Genomic DNA, 24,966 nt, shown 5'->3' with positions numbered 1-24,966 from the left:
AGCAAACATGTTTCCACTAATTCTGCTCAATTTTCTTTTGGATTTGAAATCTAAGGCTCACATAATCCTCCACCCCCGGACGGGGAATGTTTTCGGTCACCCTGAAAGCTCCGCTAACTCACTAAATCGCGTTTCTTTACATTTATAGCTATCTACCTTTTGTTTTTAAAGCAGATCTCAGCAGTGCTGCTCATTTGTAGCGTCGCGCTCGGATTAGAGGGCTGGCTGCTGAAGGCCTCTGTAGAGGAGGCGTCCCGGTCATCAGTATCCGTGACGATCCCTGGCTGTCCTGTGACTTTTGACAAATCCACATGAAAAGGGATATCTGCTCAGGGACAAACACCTGCCCCCCCCCCCCACCCCGCTTTTAAGCATATGGAGGCTGTTATCCGGCTCAGAGGTCAAAGGTCAGTGTAGAGAACAAGGCAGGGGGTCAGAGTTCGCCAAGGCTTAATGGCCCAGGGCTACTAAAATATTAATAGAGCCACTAAAAGTCCGACCTGGCTGGATTCTCGCTTTCAGCCGCCTATTGTCCAGCGGGGTCCCCGGGGCAAGGCAGCAGGGGGCTTTCAGGGCTGATCCGACTCACTCCTCCCATGCTGGGTGTCTGTGAGCTAGCAGCCAGGAGCTCCGCCCACAGCTCCTGCTGCTCCATTGTGAGTTGTCCCCCCTTCTCCTGGCACGATGGTGGAGGCCCTCGCTCCACGTGTCTTCTGTCTTCCCCACCCTCACCAACACACTCTGTGTCAGATAGTAGAAGCATGCGGAGAAAGAGGAAGCTGCCGTTAGCCAAACATTTTGTTATTCTGTATCGCATGATGCATGCAATTCTGACGCAGGGTATAACTGAGTCTCAGCAGTGGTTCAGACGTACTGAGTCCATGGTTCTGATTCCATGGTTAGCATTAGCGATGTCCGCAATAGTGTAATTAGTAATGGCACTAAAGAAATATTATAACGAACAGCTTTCCAAAATGCGGTACCACAGTACCTTTTCAGTACCGGCATCCCGTGCAACATCAGTCTGCACAAACTCTCAAGATATTTGGTAAAATATATCATCTCAGTCATCTCCATTTCAGGGTTGCAGGGTCAAAGATGGCGAGTTATTTCAGCAGTAGTTTGAAAATCCTAAAACCTGAGAATTCGCCACACAAATATTGGCGAGTCTCTGTCAAGCTCTTCGGCCGTTCGAGAAGCAAAGCCCACAGTGAGGATTACACTCCAGACACACTACAGAAATACCCAGCTCTCCAAGGAGTCAATAAAAATATACACATGTACTACTGTCCAAAAGCAACTGCATTGCAAAAGATGTCGCTTAAATTAATTGTGAAGTGCAGAATCTTTCATAACCGTTTTCTCCCGACACGGTACATTTTTATTAACATCATGACAGATAACAAAATGTGACGAGCGCTCAGTTAAAAGGACACGGGTGGAATTAATGGCCATTCCACCTTAAGCATCCTCAAAATGCCAGGATTTAATTTAAGGCACTTCTGCGGGCACCTAATGTTACGGCACACAGTAAAACCGGGAGGCTTGAAGGCAGAAGACAGTTAATTTAGGGATCCCCTTAGCTGTGAAACCCTTATAGCCGGACACTAAATATTACAATGATCCCAACTTTTATAATAAGCTCATTTTATTACACATCACTGTAAAACCAAGACTGGACGTTCATGAAATACACCTTTCCATCTGAAATGGAAAGTTCATTTCTCTAGAGTTCATTTACTTGTAGACTTCAGATGAGAAAAAGTAAAATTTGGTTTTATTTGCTGCGGACTGGAGTCCTGTCCTAGTCGAACCCCTGCCTTATTCCATGTGTTTCCTGGGAGAAGATCCAAAACCACTTTGAGTATTCACTGTATAACCTGATGGATAAAATCATTATTAAGCTCTCCTCAGTCAAGCCTCTGGAAGATATTAGTCCTGTTTAGAGATATTTACATTTCATTTATTTACCAGATGCATTTACCCAAAGTAACATATAATAGAGGATACCGGGTCAGACAGGGTCTGGGGCCGAGAGAGGGGGGCCCATTGGTTACATCACCAACAAAAGGATTTGAACTGGTGGCCTTCTGATCACAGGCACAGCAGCATAACCTACTGAGCCACACACAATAATCTTACATTGACTTAACATGCTTGTGTATTGTGGAGGTGAAATATGACTGTGAGTTTAAGCTTTGACGTTCCGGCCTAAGACTTCACGTGCATTTGGTGGAGCAGTGCTTTGTAACAGGTCTACTGTAGGTTGCTGCTGGCAGTCGCACTGGGCAGGGAGGGGGGTCAGTGTGAGCTGAGAGGTGGCGGGGGGGGGGGGGGGAGGGGAGGGGGTGCCTTACAAATCAGGCAGCGATGGGGGCAGCTGAGTTAGGAGGACTCAGAGCGCGTGTGTGCCAACCACGGGGCTCCAAGGAGACTGCGGTTACCTTTCAGCTGGGGGTCCAAGGTGCCCCCCCTCCCCCCTCCCCCAGGAGCTTGGCTTGACTCTGCCCTTACGCCTCGTCATTAATCAGACGTGGCTTTTGTTTCTGTGACGACCTCAAAGCTTTCGGGAGAGAAGCGTGACAAGACAGTCATTTCCCTGGAAGGAAGGATCTTCCACAGAGCTGCTGTTTGTTGTGGCGCGGAGATCTTTCAAGTCTCCACTGCGAGCCGGAGCCTTGATGGCATTATTTAAAGCAAACAGTGGGAAAGCAAAGCATCTAAAGTGGTAATGAGCATTTACAGACAGAAAAGCTTATCCTTATACCATATTAAGGCAGCAGGATTGTAGAAGCCTTTGAAAACACAAGAGAATATCTGACAATAGGTTCAACATTTTCTGGCAATTATCTATCTATCTATCTATCTATCTATCTATCTATCTATCTATCTGTCTGTCTGTCTCTGACTCTGTCTAAGACGCACTATCATTGTAAAACACTGAGACACCTGGACATAACAGATCTTCTAAGTTGCACTGAGCTGTTTTCCAGATCAGTTGCAGCAGAGTAGGATCTTGGGATCTGCCTTTGAACGTCTGGGGTGACTTTGGAAGAAAAGCTCGAATTACTGTGATATAATCTCTTCATAACCTCACCCCCCCGGCCGGTGACAGCTCAACAACCAGGTCTGAGGTTCAGGTCTGAACCCAGGCATTAATAACCTGCCCCCTCCGAAACAATCAAATCAGCATCCTGACTGGACGCGTCCGCGAAACCGGAGCGGCACAGAGTCGGAACGAAAGACCTGGCTGGCGGATGGCGGCACTGGTGCCTCTTCTCCACGGGCTAGAAGTGTTGCCGCTGACACTGGGGTCACGCAGGTCAGAAGACAGGCAAGTACAAAAATAAAGCCGAGCCAATAATAGGCCAGTTATCCTTAGCTAGCCTGAGGGAATCTATAAAATAGGTGTCAATTATAAATAATGATGTCATTCGGTTAATAGGAGCAGTTAAACATGCATCAGAATTACGGTCCCGTGCAGTTTCCAACCCAGCCCAGGTCCCAGAACCGAGCCCAGCATCATCACAGGCCGCTCTGCCTGACCGATAACAGCCAGTGGCTAATTGCAGTCAAACATACTGGAAATGGCAGTGGTAGCGAGCTCTGAAAACTGAACACCCACGCCCATTCTACCACAGGGCAGAAATGATGACTCCCCCCCCGCCCCCCAAAATAAAAAAAATTAATTGCAAAAGGGACCCCTTTCGTCACGCAGAAATAAAACAATTAAAAAACCAAACAGGAATAACGCTGGTGTTTGACACACCTTAAAGGAGATGATATATGGAATAAGAATGTAGTTGATCACACGAGGGCGAATCTCTCACTACAGGCCCCCCTCCCCAAAAGGGAAAGACTGTGGGGCATCGAGCCACAGTGAACCTGTGCCCTGCAACGCCCACCCCAACCTTGCTGGCCATTGTGACTTTCACTCGGCATTTCCACCATTTGGCCACTAGGGGGCTCTTTCCTTGCACGACATCCATAAAACACGAAGGGCTGCTACAGAAGCACTGCAGGGCCTCGTCGATGTGCTATTTATTACACAAGGTGACTTTAAAAAAGGAATTCCAGGCCTCCTCCCGAATTCATACATTTTACAGGAGAACACGGCCGCGGATGAAAAATGAGTTTAGCGCCTCAGTGTGGTCCCAGGCTGCTCTCCTCGGTTTGTAAACTACTGCATAAATCATTGTTACAGGAACTGTGAATGCCACAGGCATCACCGTGTCTGAGATGTATGAAACCCAAACCACATGTCATCCTGAGACATCAGCCGAGCTTTGCAAAGTAATACGACACAGAGAGTTAAATGCCTGTACTCGCATCTTTTGCGATAAAAACATAAATGCACTGTGGGCGTATAGTGTTTCCTAAATCATAAATCATTAGTCACATCAGCCTTTGTGTTCAAGCGGACAATGAAAAGTAGGGTGACTGGAAAAAAAAAACTGATGATTTACAATCAATCTGTGACAGCGGACGAAGTTGGAAGTTGTTAGGTCTATTCCTACATCCTGCTCAACAATCGCTCTTTTAAAAATAACAAAAACAAAGACGGCACCATAACTGTTTCCTCTGCAGGTAGCCATTAAATTTGGGAGCCCCATGCCGACGTGAGGTTTGATACCTGCGAAATCCACCGGGGGAACTGACTCACAGCCAGGTCGCCTTACAGCCAACGGCTGCTGCTGCCGCTTCAAAGAGAAGCCGGCCCTATTTTGTTTTGGTCATGTGACACTCGGTGAACTGCCAACGCCTGTCCGGACACGCGCTCTTCAGCTGTGAGCAGCGAAACCTGCAGTCTGCGCCTTAACCCACTGATCTACTTTTGCTCTGACAGAACTTTGCACGTGACGAGCCGGTGTTTGTCAAGCGACATGCATGTTTTTCTCATACGCTGTGTGGTCTGCAACTCTGTGCTTGTGATCAGAAGATCGTTGGTTCAAATCCCAGGGTTGGCAGAGTGGTTTCCCAGTTGGGCCCTTAACCCCCAATTGCTCCTGAGACTAGTTGAACTGGCTTTCCCAAAAATGTACATTGTTCGGGGTAAAGCATCTACCAGATTAATGTAAAATCCTTTTATTTTTTTCATATGCCACAGACCGTATTTTGCAATGTTTCTGTTTGTTTGTGGCTTTTGCTCTCTCTCCACGTCCAGAAAAGCAGCCAAGAGGTTAAAAGTACAAAAAATAGTGTTGTGGGAATGACTCGTTCTAAAAACGTGCACCAGGGCCTTAAAAATAGCTGCAGGACGCTATCCACCCACTTACCCTGCCTCCCACCCATTCCCCTGTCTTCCATAAACTCTTATCCAAATGCTGGGGTCACACAGAGCAGAGGCTGGAGCCAATCCCATGATGCATAGGGTGCACCTTGGCCTGATACCAGCCCATCGGAGGGTTGCGGCCCTCAGTAGATCACATAAGCAAACAGCAGACAGTCGCCCTGTAATTAACCTGGGCATTCTACTACTAGCCATAAATGCATTAAACCTGTTTTAAAATAACATATAAAAGATTTTGCTCTCACCGGCTGAATAAGAATCACCACTGCACAACACTGCACATAGCAGTCCGATGACTGTACACCACTCTGGAGTCTTAAACATGGGAAGCCTCCAGTCTGTTAATTAGACTGGTCATACTGGGAAGCTGCTTTCAGAGGAAAACACTGTAGCCTGAGGTAGACTGGTGATTTAAGGCCAAGTCGGAAGCCGTGTTCATGGGTGTGCGCCCATGCTATCCATAACAAACAGGTAAACAGCTGAAGAGCCACATCAGGAATTCCGGAAGGTTCTCCAGAGCAGCCCAGCCAATCAGCATTCAGGAGCAAAGCTATCGAACGGCTGAGAGGGCAGAAACGCAGAAGCCCGTCTCCGTGAGTGACAATGCAGAGTATGGGGGCGGACAGGCGGCCAAGGGTGCTGCGGATTGATAGAGGCTTTTACGGGCTTCGATTTCAGTCTGTCCGTAACGCTATTAATCACGCCCACCTGCTCGAAAACTTTCGGCCTGTATATGTTTATCAGATATCCGTACACAAGTTGCCTGCACATGTTCTTTGAAGCGTCATGTGTGCCCGTGATTCGGCCAGATTGTGACCTTGCCCGCGGAAGGAACCGATCAAAACAAAAACAAATAGCGACGGCAGCATTGTCCTGACGGCCCAGTTAGCAAGGGCTTGTCCAGTAAGTGTGGCTGCTCCATGGCGCATCAGTTTTCTTAAACCCGGCACAAAAAAAACCTTACTGAGGACGTCCCAGGTAACCATGTACGTCACACTATTCACCGCGTCCCAAACAAAACTGGGATTGACATATAATATATACAGTGTGTCAGTGGGTCAAAAGAAACCCCGGGTTTCCCACATCGTGACCTTCCGGAAGCTTCCACGTGGATCCCTGCACGCCCACGGCCCGGGGCCCAGCGGTGCGCTGGCCTTTCATGCGCGGGACAGGATGTCGGCTGTGGGAAAGGGGGTGTCGCTTTACGCTCCAGCTTTAACTGATGACAAGCGGCTTTGATCTCCATCCCCGACGCATTCTGTTGTGTCACGTGGCTGAAATCTGCCGTGCAGCGTCCCGTTTCTGGCCACTTAAATGTAGATTTCCTGCCTTTCTTCTATTAATTAAGGAAACCACGGTGATCTGTTTTTCCTCTACTTATTTGGGGGGGGGGGGGGTAATTATGGGGGCTAGACTAAAACTAAAGTATACACAAGTCTCCACAGCGCCTAAGAACGTGACTGAACGCTTTGCGGCTCTGCACCTTCGATAACGGTGCGTCGCAACACTTGTTTACATCTCGTCATCTGGAGACAGCAGCCAAACCCATTTCAAAGCCTCGCTTTGCTCTCAAAAGCAACGGGAAATTATCTTTAGAAATGATCTGTCATCGCTGCATCATTACCTTTACAACTCGCCATTGTCCTCCGGAGCAAAAGCCGCAGAGTGCTGTAAACTGTACCCCGTTACTTAATCAGGCGAACACCACACCCAACTCTCTGTTACTCTCTCCAAACCCTGTAGGAGGCCTATCCCCCAGGCCTACTGAAGGTAGTGTGTTAAAGAGTAACAGTACACGCTCTGAGAACCTACATATATACATATATTATCGCAGCTTGCTCCTGGGAATTATCAAAAGTGAGCCGGTGATCATCCCTCATTAGAAAGTCATCAAACGTTTGTTTGTAGAGACAGATCCGCCGTTTGTTATAAAGACACAGATCCAGACATGTCCCAGCAGCCTTCGCAGCCTGTGTATGACAGGCTATGTAACCTGAATCAAAAGGAGCGATGCAGTATCGCATTAGCATCACCCTGGGGGGAGAGGGGAGGGGGGGGAATGCGACTTGTGATAAAGTGCATGGAGAAGAATTGTCTGCCGAAGGTTCTGTCCTCTAATCAGAACCTGAGCACAAGAACCAACGGTATTGGACTCTGACCACCCATCCTGTGCACTGTGGGGGGGTTTCATCCAGTGGTTAATCTGCACATCTCTGATCTCCAAAACCCACTAAGATTACGTCATATGTTTACATAAAGATCAGGCCCCGCCTCCAGTGCACATCTGACACGAATTTCAACATCTTTACCGAGCTGACAATGGCAGTCTGGTGTTTTTGAACGTCGACGTAATAGTGAATGAGGACAGCAGTTCATACTTAACAAAGGGTGACGCAAATGATTAAAAGTAGCGAAAGTGTTTAAATGAGGTAATAAAAAGAGACACGGGAACCAGAGTAAAAATAAATAATTAGTGTAAGAAGACAGTGGCTGATTTCGGTTTCAGTCAGGAACGCTCTGTGACTACATATCTGACAGTATCTGCCTGTGGCAGGAACGTGGGTGTGTACAGACAGTCCCGTTAGCGTGCAAACAGGAAACAGTACCAGGAGAAAGAGAGATGGAGAGACAGAGAGAGATGGAGAGGGATGGAGAGAGACGAATACAGACAGATAGAGAGAGACAAATGGAGAGAGACAAAGTGAGATGGAGTGAGAGACAAAGATGGAACGAGACAGAGAAAGACAGATGAAAGACAGAGAGAGAGAGAGAAGGAGAGACAGAGATGGAGAGAAAGAAAGAGAGACAGACGGAGAGAGTGACAGGAGACAGAGAGAGATGGAGAGAGACAGAAGATTCAGAGAGAGAGAGACGCAGGAGATGGAGAGACAGACAGAGATATACAAAGAGAGACTTAAGGAGAGAGAGAGACAGAGGGACAGAGAGACAGAGAGAGAGGGGCTTCTGCCTGCAGCACCAGTCACAGGCTGCTTCACTGGGTTTATCGCTATCCAGACACCCCCCACTTCCCCCCTCCCCAGTCATACACACTGGAAAACAATTTGGCCCTGTGTGAGCTCAGTATGGGGACTTCCCAGCTCTCTGGCTGCAGGACAGGCCACAGGAAAGTGGGGTGGGGGGGGGGGGGGGGGCAAGGCAGAATCCTGTGTAGGAAACTGCCACGCCCATTGCCTGGGTACCACGCATGTGCTGCATAAAAATGAGCTTCCCATGACCAGGCAGGTCAACCGCGCTGCCACAACCCGCTAACCGCTAGCAGGGGACCTCCTGAGAGCAAGGCCACACTGATCAGAACGATTAGGGACGGTCCCAGTCCGAAAGCCTGTGGCAAACGAGGGGTTAAATTGGAAAATGACATCACCGGAGCTGGGACAGCTCTGATTCTCCCCTGCAAGCCCACGTTCAGCCGGAGAAACGCTGGTGACCATCCTGCTATCGATCTGTGAGTGCTCTACTTCCCATTTGCCACAAGTGAACGTGGCCTGTGAAGGCAAGGCGACTCTCATGCAGGATTATCCTTTTTATTTTCATTTGATAACTACATATTCCACTGAGAGCGGCTGGCTGACTGGTGCGGAGGGGGGGTGGGCAGGGGGGGGGCAGTCACATGACACACAGCGAGCCAATCAGAAGACGAGAAACCAGGTTAACTGGAAAGTTTACTGGGTCAGCGCGGCTACAGTAAAAACAGGCAGCTGGGTAAGATTCAGCTCTTTCTTCTGGCAGCGGCGGGAACTGCAGCCAGGCAGACGCCATGTGTCTCAGTGTCTGCGAAAGCGTTTGTTACCCATCCCCCGCTACCCAAACAAGGGAGGAAAAAAAGGAAAAAAGACCAAGGAGGCAGGAAAGAGTGTGAGATGAAGAAGTGAGCCGAGTTCCGCGAATAAGGGGCGCTGGGGAGAACAGCAGAATTATTTAGCTGAAAAATGCCCAAGGGGGTCCTGAGCGAACCGGCCGAGCCGTAAGACGCTGCGGTTATTTCCGAGTGGGACGACGGCGTAGTGCCATTTCACGCCAGGCATCCAGGGCACGTCCAAATCTGTTTTCTTCTGCACTCTCAGCCGCATCGCAGACGTAACTGAAAGCGTCACAGAGGTTCATCCGCGCACTGGAGTCGCCGTTTGAACCGCGCCGGTCAGGTTACCGTAACAGGACCGTTCTCCATCCCTCGGCGGGATCGCGTCCGCTGATTTTCACGTTATTCTCCATCAGATGCCACTCAGCACACATAACGACAGCAACTATTTATGTTTTCACGCAGAGCTAACGGCATCACCAGCAGATGACTGTCTTTGTCCAGAAAAACAGTAACGGGGCAGATGATGGCAAAATGGCTGCAGATTCAGAATTTATTGCTTGATCCCTCCTGAGGTGACTTTAATTGATCTCTCCTTAATTGTCCATCCATCTCTTTGTTGAGCGGTGATCCATAGCTTGGCTTATGATATGTCAGCTAAGGACAGGCCTGTAGTCTATAGTGGAGCAGTCACAAACTAGGGGCAAATTGAAGGTAATAATCCTGTAAAGAGCACGCCTAAGACAGGACACAAGCTTGGGGAGACCTGGGGTCTTTACGGAGGACGAGTGCAAGTTTACAAATTAGCCAAAATGGTAACTTGATACGGGGCGGCATGGTGGTGCAGTGGTTAGCACTGTTGCCTCACACCTCTGGGACCCGGGTTCGAGTCTCTGTCTGGGTCACATGGGTGCGGAGTTTGCATGTTCTCCCCATGTCGTCGTGGGGTTTCCTCCGGGTACTCCGGTTTCCCCTCACAGTCCAAAAACATGCAGAGGCTAATTGGACTTGCTAAATTGCCCATAGGTGTGCGTGTGTGAGTGAATGGTGTGTGAGTGTGCCCTGCGATGGGCTGGCCCCCCATCCTGGGTTGTTCCCTGCCTCATGCCCATTGCTTCCGGGATAGGCTCCGGACCCCCCGTGACCCAGTAGTAAAGCGGTTTGGAAAATGGATAGATGAATGGTAACTTGATACATTAACTGCTTAGTTAAAGGAGAGCTTCGAACCTTCAGATGCCCCCTCTGCTCTCTGTTTATTGTTGTACCACATTTCACCAGAGGGATGTTAACATAGACAAAGCGATGTAGAACAAAGACAATTCTTTGTCAAGGGCCCAATGGTAAATTCACACTGCCAACCATGGGATTTGAATCGGCAACATTCCGGTGACAAGGTACAGCGTCCCAAACTGCTGAGCCATACAGCGCCTTCCCCTGGTGTGTATGAGAACGTCTCCCTGTGCCACCGGGATGCCCGGAGATGTACACTCACAAGCAGTCACTGTCTCCACATACAGTGTAAAGGGACACACGAACAATGGGTGCATTTCCAGTAATTAAGGGAGGGGGGGCGACGAGCGGCCTGTGGCCAAGCGAGATTTGCCTCCGATAGCAGCTAATTAAGTAGGAGAGCGATGGACTTATCGGGTAGCTAATTTGGTACTATGTCACGCCAAGAAAGATGGACGGCCAGAGAGGAGAAAGGAAAGGAGAGAGGAAAAGGCTCAAAATAACGAGTACATTCTGGGTAAAGCCCCAGCAGGTGGGCAGTGTGAGTGGCTAGCGGGGGGGGGGGGGGGGGGGGTTGAGATACATTAGGTGATAGAATGATGAGCAGATTAGCATATGTCACATTTTGCATAAAAGTTTCCTCAATGTTCATTTTACCGCTAGCTGAGCAGCTTGGTTATAACACTACTGTAAATTAATGGGAGCAGGTAAAGAAGAAACCAGAGAGATTTTAGAGGAAGCTGCAGTTGGACCCAGTGTCACGGGTGCAGCAGACGACAGTGTGAGGCTGGCTCCCAGGAGCGAGGTACAATACTGCAAAAAAAAAGAGTCTGAAATGTTATTCTGATTGCAACATATGGAGAAAAAATGTGTTATAAAACATGCAGGGCTTCTTATTGTATAATATGAAGTTGAAGTCATTATTATGGTTAATAAATAATCACATAATTTTATGTAACTGTGAAGTTACATTTAGCTATGTAGTCGTACTATTAATAATAAGACATTAAAGGCGGACACGGATGAGGCAGATCCAGTGAGGGGGTGGAGGGAGAGGATTTCGATCTGCGGGTCCATAACCGAGGCAGGAACAGTGGAAGGAGACAGCACTGGGACGTATGAATGCAGAGATGATTACGGGAGAGATGATTTTTAGACCTGTGATTTTCACTTATTTTTCACAGAAACAACAATTTTCAACCGATTGTGTCTCAGTTTGTTGTAAATCTGGAGACGACACTATTATGTATCATGTACAGAGTTTGCTTATACATACAAAAAATATCCCCCCCCAGCCCCACCAAGCACCATCAGGTCAAATGGCCTGCATCATGTGACTGCCAGCCCGGAATATGCATGACCTTTGACCTTTCGTGGGCCAGTTTTTTTTTTTTTTTTTTAAGCAAAAACTTTTCAAGGAGGGCCGAAGGTTTTCTCAGGAGTGAAACATAAGGAACAGACGCCCTTTAAAAAGTAGTTAAAGGTTAGATTGTGTCTCAGAGCCAGAACCTAACCAGACTCTGCGTTTACCAGAGTCTCCCTTTCCGCTTCCCAGCCTCCCGCCGGCAGTGAATTATGTAACGTTCCCGTCGAATTCTCATCCATGCGGCGTCCGTCAGCCAGGGCAGGCAGTGGGAAAGCGGGGGCGTGATTGAGTTGGGAATGAAGCATGGGCAGAGAGCGGGTTCGGAACCCCGCTGGCCTCTTGACCCCCCCGCCCCCCATTGCACCATACTGTGCATACTCAACGACCTGCTCCCGCTGAGCGGTTCTGCACGGGTGCCGGGGAGTTTCTGCCGCTTGCATCATCCCCCCTGTCTTACTGTTTACCGAGAATGCGTTATTTTGCTGGCCGCCCCACGCCGCCCGCAGTGGCGTGTACACGCTAACAGCCGGATTATTCCGTGCATTATTCCCCAAATAAGGAGCCGGGAAAGCCAGTCAGCTGGGAGAAAAGCAGGCAAATTCCCCCCAGAAGAATCACAGAGGAATAATCATCCTGATTATAAACGGCGATTCGCGGCCACATGCGCGAGCTGAAAAGATTCTGGTCACGCCTTGATGGAGCCAAAGGCTGTAATAACCGGACATCCACACCCTGCCTGAGACAGACAGGCTCCAGTCGGCAAAGTAAATGCCCTCCCCTGTGAAATCAGCCCCGTCAGATAAAACAACAATTAACTAATTAGTCGCAGGATTAGCGCTCCTCATTAAGCCGAGACCCGCTCAGCTAATTGAGTATACCTCCTATAAACTTGACCGTCTCTCCAGTGAGTGGTGTTCTGGCCTAGGTTCTGCGGCCCGGAAAGCTGATCGCCACGGGCACCTGGCCGGTCCCGCCCCAGATGACCAAAGCCATGCTGTCTGGCGGGTTTCCCATTGTTTGTCAGCTTTCATGTTTCGTTCATCCATCCATCCATCCATCCATCCATCCATCAATTCGTTAATCTATTCATTCTAACTGTGACGAAGCAGATTCATGTGAAGGTCAGGCACTGGAGGTAGGCTGTCCCCATAAACCACAGGCGTCCTTCACAGCACGTTACACCATCTTTCACTCCAGCTAAGGGAGCCACAGGTGATACTGCAACTGTATCTGAGGCTATTGGCTTACAGCAGATTGTTTAAATGTTTAAAACTGGCTTCTCCCCAGCTGGTTTGAGTTTACTGGAGCTGATACCACCTTCCGCAAACCTTGCATCACACATCCCCTTGATTTTTAGATTTTCTTTTAATAAATAGCCTGTTTTTATATGACGGTACAGTTTTAAGGTTGCTGTATTTTTTCACCACAAGGCCCCACAGGAAGAGGATGTGTGTGACCTTGGGGGGGAGGGGGTGCTGACCTCGTGGTGACCACTGCCTGCCACACCCTCAAACATCAGACACACACACACACACACACACACCCCATCTGCTTGGTGGTACGACAACCAGTTTGCTAGACTCAGTGCAGACAAAATGACCAAGGAGAGAGCTACCAAAAGAAATTCATTTGTATAAACTGCTATTTGTACAGTGATCACTACAAATCAGTTAATGTGTTAGACCTCTGGAATCCACCCCCCACCCCCACCACTTTATTTAAAATTTTTATTCCCCAGTATGGCTGAGTTACGGTGAGAAACGAGGGCCTAGAACCTCATTCCGGTGACAGCACCGCCGTCTGGGTTGATGTCAATCTTGTTCCGGAGACTTTCTGAAAGTGGGGGCTTGTTGGAGGGTCCCTCCAGGGGGGTCAGGGTGCAGGGGGACCAGCGCCTCATTAGACACGCCGTCTCGCATCCGCGTGTGCCGGCGGGGGGCCAACTGGGAGCCGGAGGCCACTGATCAAGTGCCGTGTGGTGCTAGGCTGAGGATTCCCAGGCCCCCACCTCCAACCCCCACCCCTGGCCAATCACAGGACACGGTCACCGCCAGAGACACAGTGCAGCCAGAGTTTCACGGCCGAGGGCGTCTGACAAATCATTCATATCAACGGTCCATTTCAGTTTAGGTTTTCTCTCACACATCGCGGAGTTAATCTGCAACGTTACTAAAGAAGCGCAAGAAACTGCACCATGTGAACCAGGGTCCCAGGAGAATACAGGAAGCTCACGAAAGGCATTTAAGCTATACAACCGTCATGTCACACCTTCTGGTAGTTTTATATTATGGCTATTTGCAGACTTGTTTTGGAAAAGAACATCAGACTGATCAATTTTCCTTAGTTTATATATAAGTGCTATATATAAATTTTTTACCTCCACATAAATTATATAAATCCTAAATGCCAATCAAAATCACATGTATTTATAAATTTAGAGGTAAAAGGACAAAGGGGGGCAAACTGCACCCCCAGGCCCATAGGTGGCAGGCTTGTGCACCTTATTATCTGACCAATCAAGCTGTGATGGGTCAAATCGTTTATAAGTAAACATGCATACAGAAAGCAGCATCCAGTCAGAGGCACAGAGCTGTCAGGAACTGACACGGAGGGAACTCCCAGAATGCATCCTGCTCTGGGGGCATGTTGCCCTTCAGTGCACGTAGTACATGCAAGGCCCAAGACACACTGGCCAGCGGCAACGAACACGTGCAGCATAGCAACGCTTGGGGATAATTACCGAGATGTTTCATCATGCGAACAGAAGCTACATACCTGCAGCTGCGAGCTTTTCCGTAAGCTGTAGATTTAATCATTGAATTAAGGTGAATTCTGTTCAAATTAGACCCCGAGAAACCTGCTAACATGTGCCTACGTTTAGATCGTTCACTAAATCACTTAAGTCAATAGGCATTTGAAGATCAAACGAAATAAACAGCGATAAACATGGATCGCAGTACAAACTAAATTCATGCCTAACTCACAAAACAGTAAGCAGCAAGAGTAGAAATGTCCCTACACACCATGAGAGAAATACTATAGGTTGTATACCACTGGAAAAAAAAACACGAACTTCCCCAAACTCATTAAATGGTCTCTGAAACATGTGCCAGAGATGCTCAGTAATTCAGCATTTAGGTAGCATTCCGTGACATTACTGTGTTCCGGAAATCAGCACTGGCCACTAACAGCGTTATAAGACATTGCTGCAGCATCCAGTCAGGAATGTAGGTCAACAGGCTTCGTCTCCTTATTATGTTGGGGGATCGTGCCAATGCAGCCTGTGTCAAAAAACTCATTCACCCCATCGTCGAGGCGGGAGGGGGGGGGGAGTGGGGGCAGGAAGGTGTTGCGTAGCTGTTGACACGATGATGTTAGCGGAGGAAGAAAGGCAGGGGCATAAACAGTTAAAGCTCCAGGCCCTTCCTGCGATGTACAGGCAGGCCCCGTGAGTGCGTGTCGTCTGACTCCATCTCCTCATAAATCTACGTCAATGCTGGGAGGGGGGCACCTCTGTGACCCGACTGGGGCTCCAGCCTCCCCCCCCTTCCTCCCGTCGGGGTGAACACCAAGATAATGAGCCTTATCCAATTCATAAAAAAAGAAAAAACCAGGCAAAGGCAGACAAGTCCGGCTTTCAGGACATGCCTTCCCCTCACCTAACCCCCCACCCCAGAACTTCCTTTCAGTAAGGTGTGTGTGGGAGGGGGGGACAGGCCCCTACAACGCGTTTCCATTGTTAAGTGTGCTAACCTAGCTGGGTGGTGCCTCCAACAGCCCCTCTGAGCCGCAGGACAGCAGCCGATTCAGGCACAAATACACACATTTACCTCTATTTATTTAGCAGGTACTTTCGTCCAAAGCGAAATACTAGTGATGCAGACAGACCATTACAAACATGCTGCCGACATCCAGGCAATAAGCGCAGCCTGGCCGAGCTTCCAGCGAACGCCCAGCTAGAAGTATAAGCTGCATTAGAACGAGCGCAACATAACACCTTCTAAACAAAAAAAGGACCTAATAAGACGACTATTCAAATCAGCAGAAAGTGCGAGATTAAGAGCAGTCATGGAGCATGCAGCGGTGTCGGCTATTAGAGGTGTTCTGGGAACAGACAGGTCTACAAAACGCGACTTTGCAATTTAACTTGTTATTTTAATGACGGTGTTATGCTGTCCTCAGTGTGGGGACTTCTAATTTCGGTCATATGCACTGTCCTGAAGTACCAAGTACAAAACCAAAGAGAAAGAAAAAACACAGAACCGTTAATAAGCTGGTTAGCTGCATCCGTGCAGGAAATATATCCCTGTCGAGGTCTGTGACTGCCGCCGCGGCGGTGACCTTTAAGGCATCCGGGAAAGGCGTCAGAGCCCGTGCCACTTAATATATATTTTAACCAGTGATCACATTTTTCTCGGGCCCAATTAAGGCGTCTCCAATTACACACGTTAGCTACCCAGCATCCCCAGCACACATACGAATTATGTAAATTATGCCACAGCGATACGGGCAAGGGCTCGGGGACAAAACCGCACATTTTCGCGAGCAGTCGAAGAGAGACAGACGGCTGGAAAACTTTTTTAAAAATTAAAAAAAAATATTTCAATGTAAACGCTGACTTTCAAGCTAGCCGCTTTGCTTTTGATTTCCTAAAGTGACACATAAAGGACACTTCCTATCGTTTCCTGCTCTTCGATGACATTGAGACAGTGGTGCCCATAGCATATAGACTTTAGCAGGACTACGTAGCTCTAATTATCCATTCCTTCCTTCCTCATACCGTTGACGTCCCTGAGATCGCATCACCCCATACTTTACATCTACACAGCGCGTACAGCACTTTGCTAATCAGCTGGTCAACACGCCGAACACGACACAGGTCATGATGAATGTCCCTGTCCCTTTGACAGTGCGTGGCTGTAGCAGGATAGGGCTCTGTGGTCCCCGTCAGGACGTTCGCTGGCAGAGGGACGTCTCTGCTGGGCCCTTCTGCATGGCTCTTATCCCTAAGGATTGTCTAGCTCTGATTTTTGACCCTCGGTTGAATGATGTGCTACGGATGTATATAAATCCACATTGTTCATACCCCGGCTTGCTCATGCTCGCCTGGCTTTTGCCGAGTTTCTGAAAGCTTTTGTTGGGAAACTCTGTGTGAGGGTACTCCTGGCGCCTGGGCAGTTTTTCGATGGATTCAGTCAAACTTCAGTCGTTTTGTTCTTCAGCAGCTGGTAATGCAACAGTTTGTTAAACATGCCGTACCCAGTCGCCAAATGACACTACTTAGCAGATACACTTAAAGCAACTCAGCATGAATGCCACATGTTCGCAAACTTTTCTTTTATCCAGAACAAACCAGATTAGCTAACTGTCCCAAAGGTATAGCAGCAGATATTCCAGTAGCTTCAAAGGGCATCTGTGTAGTCATAAGCTTGTGGTCCTCAACACTATACTATACTACACTACACTGCACTATACTATATTACACTACACTATATTATACTATACCACACTATACTATACTACATGATACCCTTCTGTACTGTGCTAAACTATAGTAATCTATTCCATTCTAGGCTATGCTATACTATGCCACGCTAATCTATACTACCTGGTTCCCTTTAAGAAAAAGAGTCATGAGGCTATAAACACCTGTAAGCAGGGTGTCATGTACAATGGTCGGTACAAAGAAAATTAGAGGCTCTAGACATCAAACGGTCTAGTGCATCAGCACTCACTGTACACCTTAGCCCCCCACCCAGCGCCGGCTGCTTTGTAGGAACAACCCCATCCGTCCCGTGTGCTCTGTGAAAGGTAAAAGATCAAGGCCCCTCATCTGACGACACTTCTGACCTACAACGCGTCTCAGCCACAGAGCTGAAAGAGCGAGCCGCCACGCGTGCTGTGAACTCCTGACTTACTGCCGCTATTGGATAATTACAGGTGTTACACAGGGAGCTGAATTGGGCGACACACTGCATTCTGGGACGTGTGGAGAGTCCTTCAAAGCTCCATCCTTGTGGTAAAGAGCACAGATGAAGGACCTGAGATACCTGGAGGAGAATCTTGAATGGAACCACATCTACCCAAACAGATAATCCTGCTCTATGGCCTCCATGCAAAAGAGAAATTCAGAATGTATTCAGATGCATTATGAAAGGACGGACAGACAGATTCAGCTGACAGGGTGCAGTATCAATGTGCTAACCAAAGAGATGCATTTTGGGGTACAGACCGCGACCCCCAAATAGGGCAGCCCCGGACTGACTGAAACAGCAAGTAAAAGGTCCTGGGAACAAGGGGTTAATTACACAGTGTCACTGGGGAAATAGGTACATGGGCTAAGAAGTCTTTAAAGTAACAAACATGTACCCATAAAAATGATTTTTTTTTCCCCCAATGGAATTCAATGGGAAACTATAATTAGTACTGAATAAGATTTGTGACTTATAAACACACTGATTGTTTTTATAGTACATCCCCACACAGTCCTACAATGAAAGATGCTTTCTTACAGAGCACAGACTATTAGCCAATTAGGAGAACGGATCAAACCGGCCACTGTGACCAATCATGAATACCGTACTGAACTGACAGGGTCCTCGCTAATACAATTTAACGATTGCTGCTTATTAGAGGCGGTTGAGGCTCAAATGTGGAATGCATAGGAGAATTTGTGTTGTTATTGTGAATTCCCATGTGGATGACAAACGCTGCAGTGTTTTAAGCAGACAAGACGAGATCTCTGTTTCCTTCTCAGCTAAGATCAGCGTTTGGCTTTTATGTCAATGTTTTCCAGTGTGGCAAAACCTCCAAGAGTGCGTTTCTGGGACACCAACCCACTAACACTGCTGGTAATAGTGAATAATAAATCAAATATGGTGTTCTCTCTAGACTTCCTACATGGGCCCACTGGAGCTAGCCATTATATGAACCGTATGCCCTCCTGGTCTCATCTGGACAACCCCGTGGATTTAAATCAGAGGACATCTCGTCCAGAAACAATGCAAAGTTGTTAAGCTATTTCAAACATATGCTTCGAGTCGGAGCAAGGGAAGAATGTCAGTTTTCAGAACAATGATAGTGGGTGGATATCAAAAAGGAGGGAATGCAAATTCATCCAGAATGCAAATTCAAAGCAGAATTATGGGTAATTGCTTTTTTTTTTTTGTTCTTACATGTGAATTGTGTATTCTAATGGATACTTATGGACACTGTATTGCAGTGGACACTGGGACATATCTGCTTCCTCTTTGAATCTCCCGTGAAGTACATGAACTGCCGGGAAAGCAGATGGCGGCAGGTGGGCCTGGACAGGGTTTGTTTGTCGACGGTGTTTAAGAGCTTCAGCGTGGCTGGAAGTGGCCAGTGCTCCTTTAACTCGGCTGCTATATGGGCTGGTGGGACAACCAGCAGAGTGAGAAGTACAAACAGTTTAATTTTATCCCGAGGCGTGGCGCTGTTTCAAAGTCCAGATTCTTGCCCGCTACTTAACCCGTCTCTGGGCTTTCCGAGACACTCTGAAGTCACCGGCCTACCGCAACATGCTGCCGGACGCTCTTGTGCTTTACTGCCAGATTTACTATCTTGGCCACAAAGATATACTCTTTCATATGGGGCAATATAGCATTTCGCTTTTAAATGCAACCCAAGGCAAAATAAGGGCAGAAACCCTACTAGTTTGCAGTGATGGCTGAGAGATACCCAATCAGAGATACCCAGACACTCCCAGCATGCACACACAGGGCTAGCCCCCCCACCAAGAATACTTGAGGAACACCACGAGTGAGGCCTTTTTTAAAATGTACTCAGCATTTCATTTTTTTATTAAGCATATAATGTTACTTACACACTTTTAAAAAGATTCTTAGGACGGGATACTGGCTTCCACCCTCTCCCAATCTGCTGCTCCTCTCTCCTTTCACAGCCGTACGATACGGCACACGGCTGTGATGTAACATAAAGCCGACCCTTGCCATTCCAGCCGCTGCCACCACCCTGGCTAAAAATGCGTCTCCCTCTCGGAGAGCGAGGTGAGTGTAGCTGTCGAGTAGCTCTCTCTTACTTGCCGCCGGGGTCCTCCTCGCCCCCGAGCATATTGCTGGCAAGCTCTCCCGGTGTGACTTTTCTTCTCGTAACGCGAAACTCGCCATATCTTCGGCATTATTTCACCGCGCTGGTATGCGGTGTTACACTAACCACTGTGCCGGTCGCCCTTTCGGGTGCCCCTATTGGGGCAGGGGTTCGTAAAAAATCCTGCTACGCCCCAGGCAAATCTCTGGCTGACCCAAGCTTTTAGAAGCTAGATGCCGCAGCTAGCTGAGCCCACTAGGCCTCTCCTCTCAGCTCTTGGGTGGTTCATGGGGTAACACCGGACACGCAGTGGGCCCACACAGCCTCTGTGGTGCCTGCTAAATTTAACCTCACCAGCATAAAAGCAGGTAAAATGGTCACGGCTCACCGACGTGCTCTCATAAACCCGGGATCATTATTAAGCGAATGATTAAAAACAACACGACTCATTTTAGGGTGTAAAAATAGTTTAAATTTCCATTTGAACTCAAACTGCTAAGTTAGCCAAGGGATAAAATTAGCACGTGTCTTTCCTGGCTTAAAACAAATATAAATCTAGGCTACAAAAAAAGAGCCGTTTGGTTTTGCAGTCTATCCGATTTGACAGGGTTGGCTGTTAGGGCTTTGTCTTCAGCTCTAAGATCCACGGAGACATGGTTCTGATAGCCTGGGTCGATCCGTCAGAGGCGGCTACTCATCAAGGACCCACAGCCTCACGGTTCCCGCAACCGGCTCCTGTACATCCGTCAGCCCTCGACATACATGCTACGGATGTCTTTAAAAATATTTAACGGACAGCTGTAGCCACATCTTTTTTCATAGCTACTAGCATTGGATTGAAATAGGATTAGCATTTCTGGGAACTCACATTCAAAGTCAGTGAAGTAATGTATAACTATGCCAGTATAACTTCGACTCCATAGGATACGCAATTGGAAACTGCTGTTTAAAAATTCGACCAAGAGCTGTTTTCCGTGGAACACAACTGGATAGTTGCCTGTAGTTAGTCGAAAGTGCATCAAATCTAAGACCAAATGTGATTTTCCCCAGTGAGCCTCATAGACGTGGCAAAAAATATCACCACAAATGTCAAAACGAGGAAAAATAAATTAGATTTATGTTTGTTTACGTCTAATTGACATACGCTTTCATGCAAAGAGTTGTGCATTTTTAAGAAAGCGGCGTCAGATTAGGAATGATGATAAAGGTTAACCACAGATTAAAGGAGGAAACTGTAACTTAAACTAGTTGTGTTGCACTAGATAAGTGTGACGCGTCAGCAGTGTTAGAAACTCCTTTAGAAGGCCCAAAACACTACTTTCCATCTAGTCGTCTCAGCTGACGTTATGAAGGGACATCTGCCTATGTCATCAAACTATGTCATCTTCACATCTTCTAATCATAAAACAGTATTATTTCCCAGCTTAGTCCATACTTTGGCATTTTTTTCTATCTGTACGGCTGGGTATTTTAGTGCAGCTATTCAAGCTTAGCGGCTCTCCAAAGGGGGCAGTAGCAAGGCAGCTAGTGGGAACAAATCACCCATGTAAGCTGCATGCCAGGCAGTCATGGGGCGGAGCCATGGGGGAAGAGGTCAGGTGAAGACTGAGCTATCTAGGGCAGAGCCAAACAGGGCGGAGCTATGGCGGGACCATGGGGAGGCTGAGCTATTGGGGGAGGAGCCAAACAGGACAGAGCCATGCAGGGACCATGGAAAGGCTGAACTCTTGGAGGAGGAGCCAAACAGAATGGAGCCATGCAGGGACCATGGGAAGGCTGTACTATTGGGGGAGGAGCCAAACAGGCTGGCGCCATGCAGGGACCATGGGAAGGCTGTACTATTGGGGGAGGAGCCAAACAGGATGGAGCCATGCAGGGACCATGGGAAGGCTGAACTATTGGGGGAGGAGCCAAACAGGACGGAGCCATGCAGGGACCATGGGAAGGCTGAACTATTGGGGGAGGAGCCAAACAGGATGGAGCCATGCAGGGACCATGGGAAGGCTGAACTATTGGGGGAGGAGCCAAACAGGACGGAGCCATGCAGGGACCATGGGAAGGCTGAACTATTGGAGGAGGAGTCAAACAGGGTGGCGCTATGCAGGGACCATGGGAAGGCTGAACTATTGGAGGAGGAGTCAAACAGGGTGGCGCTATGCAGGGACCATGGGAAGGCTGTACTATCAGGAAGGAGAGAAGCAGGGCAGAGCCATGCAAAGGTTGTGCTATTTGGGGGGGACCCATGCAGGGGCCATGTGAAGGTTGAGTTATGAAGGGCGTAGCCAAACAGAGGGTGGTGCAATGCAGGGGCCATGTGAAGGCTGAGCTATCTGGGACAAAGCCATGCAATGGATATTGTACACATGCATGGTTACAGAATGATTCTGGGAGCTGAGCAACAAGGCTGCTGAATCCTAGGTCTAGCTACCACCTCACAAACACCCCCTGTACCGGACTTGCAGACATACCTTCAAGTGACGTAATTCAAAAAAGCATCACTCACTCACCCATTCAGTGAAGGCAGATGTCTGGGATGGATGTAGGAATGCTAATGCTGGTGCGAACATGACTGTACACATCACACACATCAGCCGTATGCCTCTTTGTACACATCACACATATCAGCCGTATGCCTCTTTGTACACATCACACACATCAGCCGTGTGACTGTACACATCACACATCCGCCATAAGGCCCTTTGCACACATCACACACATCAGCCGTATGCCTCTTTGTACACATCACACACATCAGCCGTATGCCTCTTTGTACACATCACACATATCAGCCGTATGCCTCTTTGTACACATCACACACATCAGCCGTGTGACTGTACACATCACACATCCGCCATAAGGCCCTTTGCACACATCACACACATCAGCCGTATGCCTCTTTGTACACATCACACACATCAGCCGTGTGACTCTGTACACATCACACATCCGCCATAAGCCCCTTTGTACACATCACACACATCAGCCATATGCCTCTTTGTATACATCATACACATCAGTCATATGCCTCTTTGTATACATCACACACATCAGCCGTATGCCTCTTTGCACACATCACACACATCAGCCGTATGCCTCTATGTACACATCACACACATCAGCCGTATGTCTCTTTGTACACATCACACATCCGCCGTAAGCCCCTTTGTACACATCACACATCAGCCGCTGTATGCCTCTTTGTACACATCACACATCAGCCGTATGCCTCTTTGTACACATCACACATCCACCGTAAGCCCCTTTGTACACATCACACACATCAGCCGTATGCCTCTTTGCACACATCACGCACATCAGCCGCATGCCTCTTTGTACACATCACACACATCAGCCGTATGCCTCTGTACACATCACACATATCTGCTGTATGCCTCTTTGTACACATCACACACATCAGCCGTATGCCTCTATGTACACATCACACACATCAGCCATATGCCTCTTTGTACACATCACACATTCTCCGTAAGCCCCTTTGTACACATCACACACATCCGCTGTATGCCTCTTTGTACACATCACACACATCAGCCGTATGCCTCTATGTACACATCACATACAGCCGTATGCCTCTGTACACATCACACACATCGGCCATATGCCTCTGTACACATCACACACATCAGCCGTATGCCTCTTTGTACACATCACACACATCAGCCGTATGCCTCTTTGCACACATCACACACATCAGCCGTATGCCTCTTTGCACACATCACACACATCAGCCGTATGCTTCTTTGTACACATCACACACATCAGCCGTAAGCCTCTCCATACACAACAAATACATCGGCCATATGCCTCTCTGTCACACTTTGCCTAGAGGTTACAATCTAAAGCAGGCTGACACAGAATATGGGTACAAATGACAACAATTCTGAGGTCCCTTTTCCTTGCTCATTCCTGAAAACAAGCATCCATATTTGGTACAAGCACTGCAGTGACCTCCGACTTGAGGATACGCCTGCCTCCTTTTTGGGTCTAAGTGATGAGCAGGGTGGAGTGGTAAACACCATCCAGTTTATATGGAAAGTGACATCCGTACCCTGGGAAAGACCAGCGAGGGCTCGTGATTTACAGCGTGGTTTAAGCGGCGCCCCTGAGGAGGCCTCTGTCACCCCGGGACCGAGACGGCAGCGTTAATGGCGTCCCGGAATGAACCGACAGCCCCGCCATCCTAAAATCTCGCCACAATCACATAATGATTATAATTAAAACCAATAAAAAGAGGGGCCAGAGACAGACAGGAACGTACCGTGAGTGTGTGTGTGTGTGTGTGGATGACCTTGTGGATGCTTTAAGAGAGCGACCCAGAAATTCTAAGTTCAAATCAGGTTATAACAAAAGAAATGAGAGCAAAGCCTCTCTCTCTGAACTTGTAAAAAGATCATAATGTTCCACATAAATGCTCCTCAAACCGATGCTGGCTTTAACCGGATGAGCGGATTGACAAATGGGTGGATGGATATATGCATATAGGGTGGAGATCTGTAATTAAGTAATTCAGTATTTTGGAATGTGACTCAAATCTCAATCCAACCCAAAGAAATGTCAAGAGGATGTTTCAAGCCGTTGCAACTTTCCCAGGATTAGTTCATATGCTCTACACCACCCCCACCCCCACCCTCAACTAAGCAGAAACATAAACCTGCATCAGCTGTGTGGAAAAGCACATGTAAACGCCCACGTTCAGCTTTGCATGTGCAGTCCTCGCTTACCCGGGCCCCACCTACATGACCCAGGATTTCCCCTGCCCTGCCTAGACAGCCAAAATCGCAGCTGCATTCTCAGACGGGGACTGTATGCGGCTTCACTGCACAGACGTCCCGACTTCCTACTGTGGGACAGAGACCTGCAAACTCAGAGACTAGGGCCAGTAACCCTGAGCATTAATACTCGCCCTAGTTCCCAGAAGCAGGACCAGGTACCCGTCTGTCAGCTCTCAGACAGAGCGGTTTCCCCTCTTTGCAAAGTAGCGCACTGCAAACAGCTCCGCCTACACACTGTACCTGTACACACTGAAACAGTGAGAATACAGGCTGCCAAATCAGAAATATGAAACCAACAGAAACCTCTTTGAGAAATTGTGTTCATACATGTGGCAAGGTTTCTGAAAAGCCATGACAAACAGTTCGGTTTAACGCCGAGATTTCTCACACACACGTGCAA

General features: G+C 48.2%; 1 long non-coding RNA gene across 1 annotated transcript in view; it reads right to left on the bottom strand.

Annotated features, from left to right (window-relative positions):
• The window catches only part of LOC125748364 (uncharacterized), a 104,749-nt gene that overhangs the window by 27,560 nt on the left and 52,223 nt on the right, over window positions 1–24,966 (bottom strand). The window contains exon 3 of the long non-coding RNA XR_007399520.1: window positions 157–741. This is a non-coding gene — a long non-coding RNA (uncharacterized LOC125748364). The remainder of the gene's footprint in view (window positions 1–156; window positions 742–24,966) is intronic.

The sequence above is a fragment of the Brienomyrus brachyistius genome, chromosome 9 (genome assembly GCF_023856365.1).
Source record: "Brienomyrus brachyistius isolate T26 chromosome 9, BBRACH_0.4, whole genome shotgun sequence".
Taxonomy (NCBI): domain Eukaryota; kingdom Metazoa; phylum Chordata; class Actinopteri; order Osteoglossiformes; family Mormyridae; genus Brienomyrus; species Brienomyrus brachyistius.
This window is presented reverse-complemented; position numbering and strand designations above follow the sequence as displayed.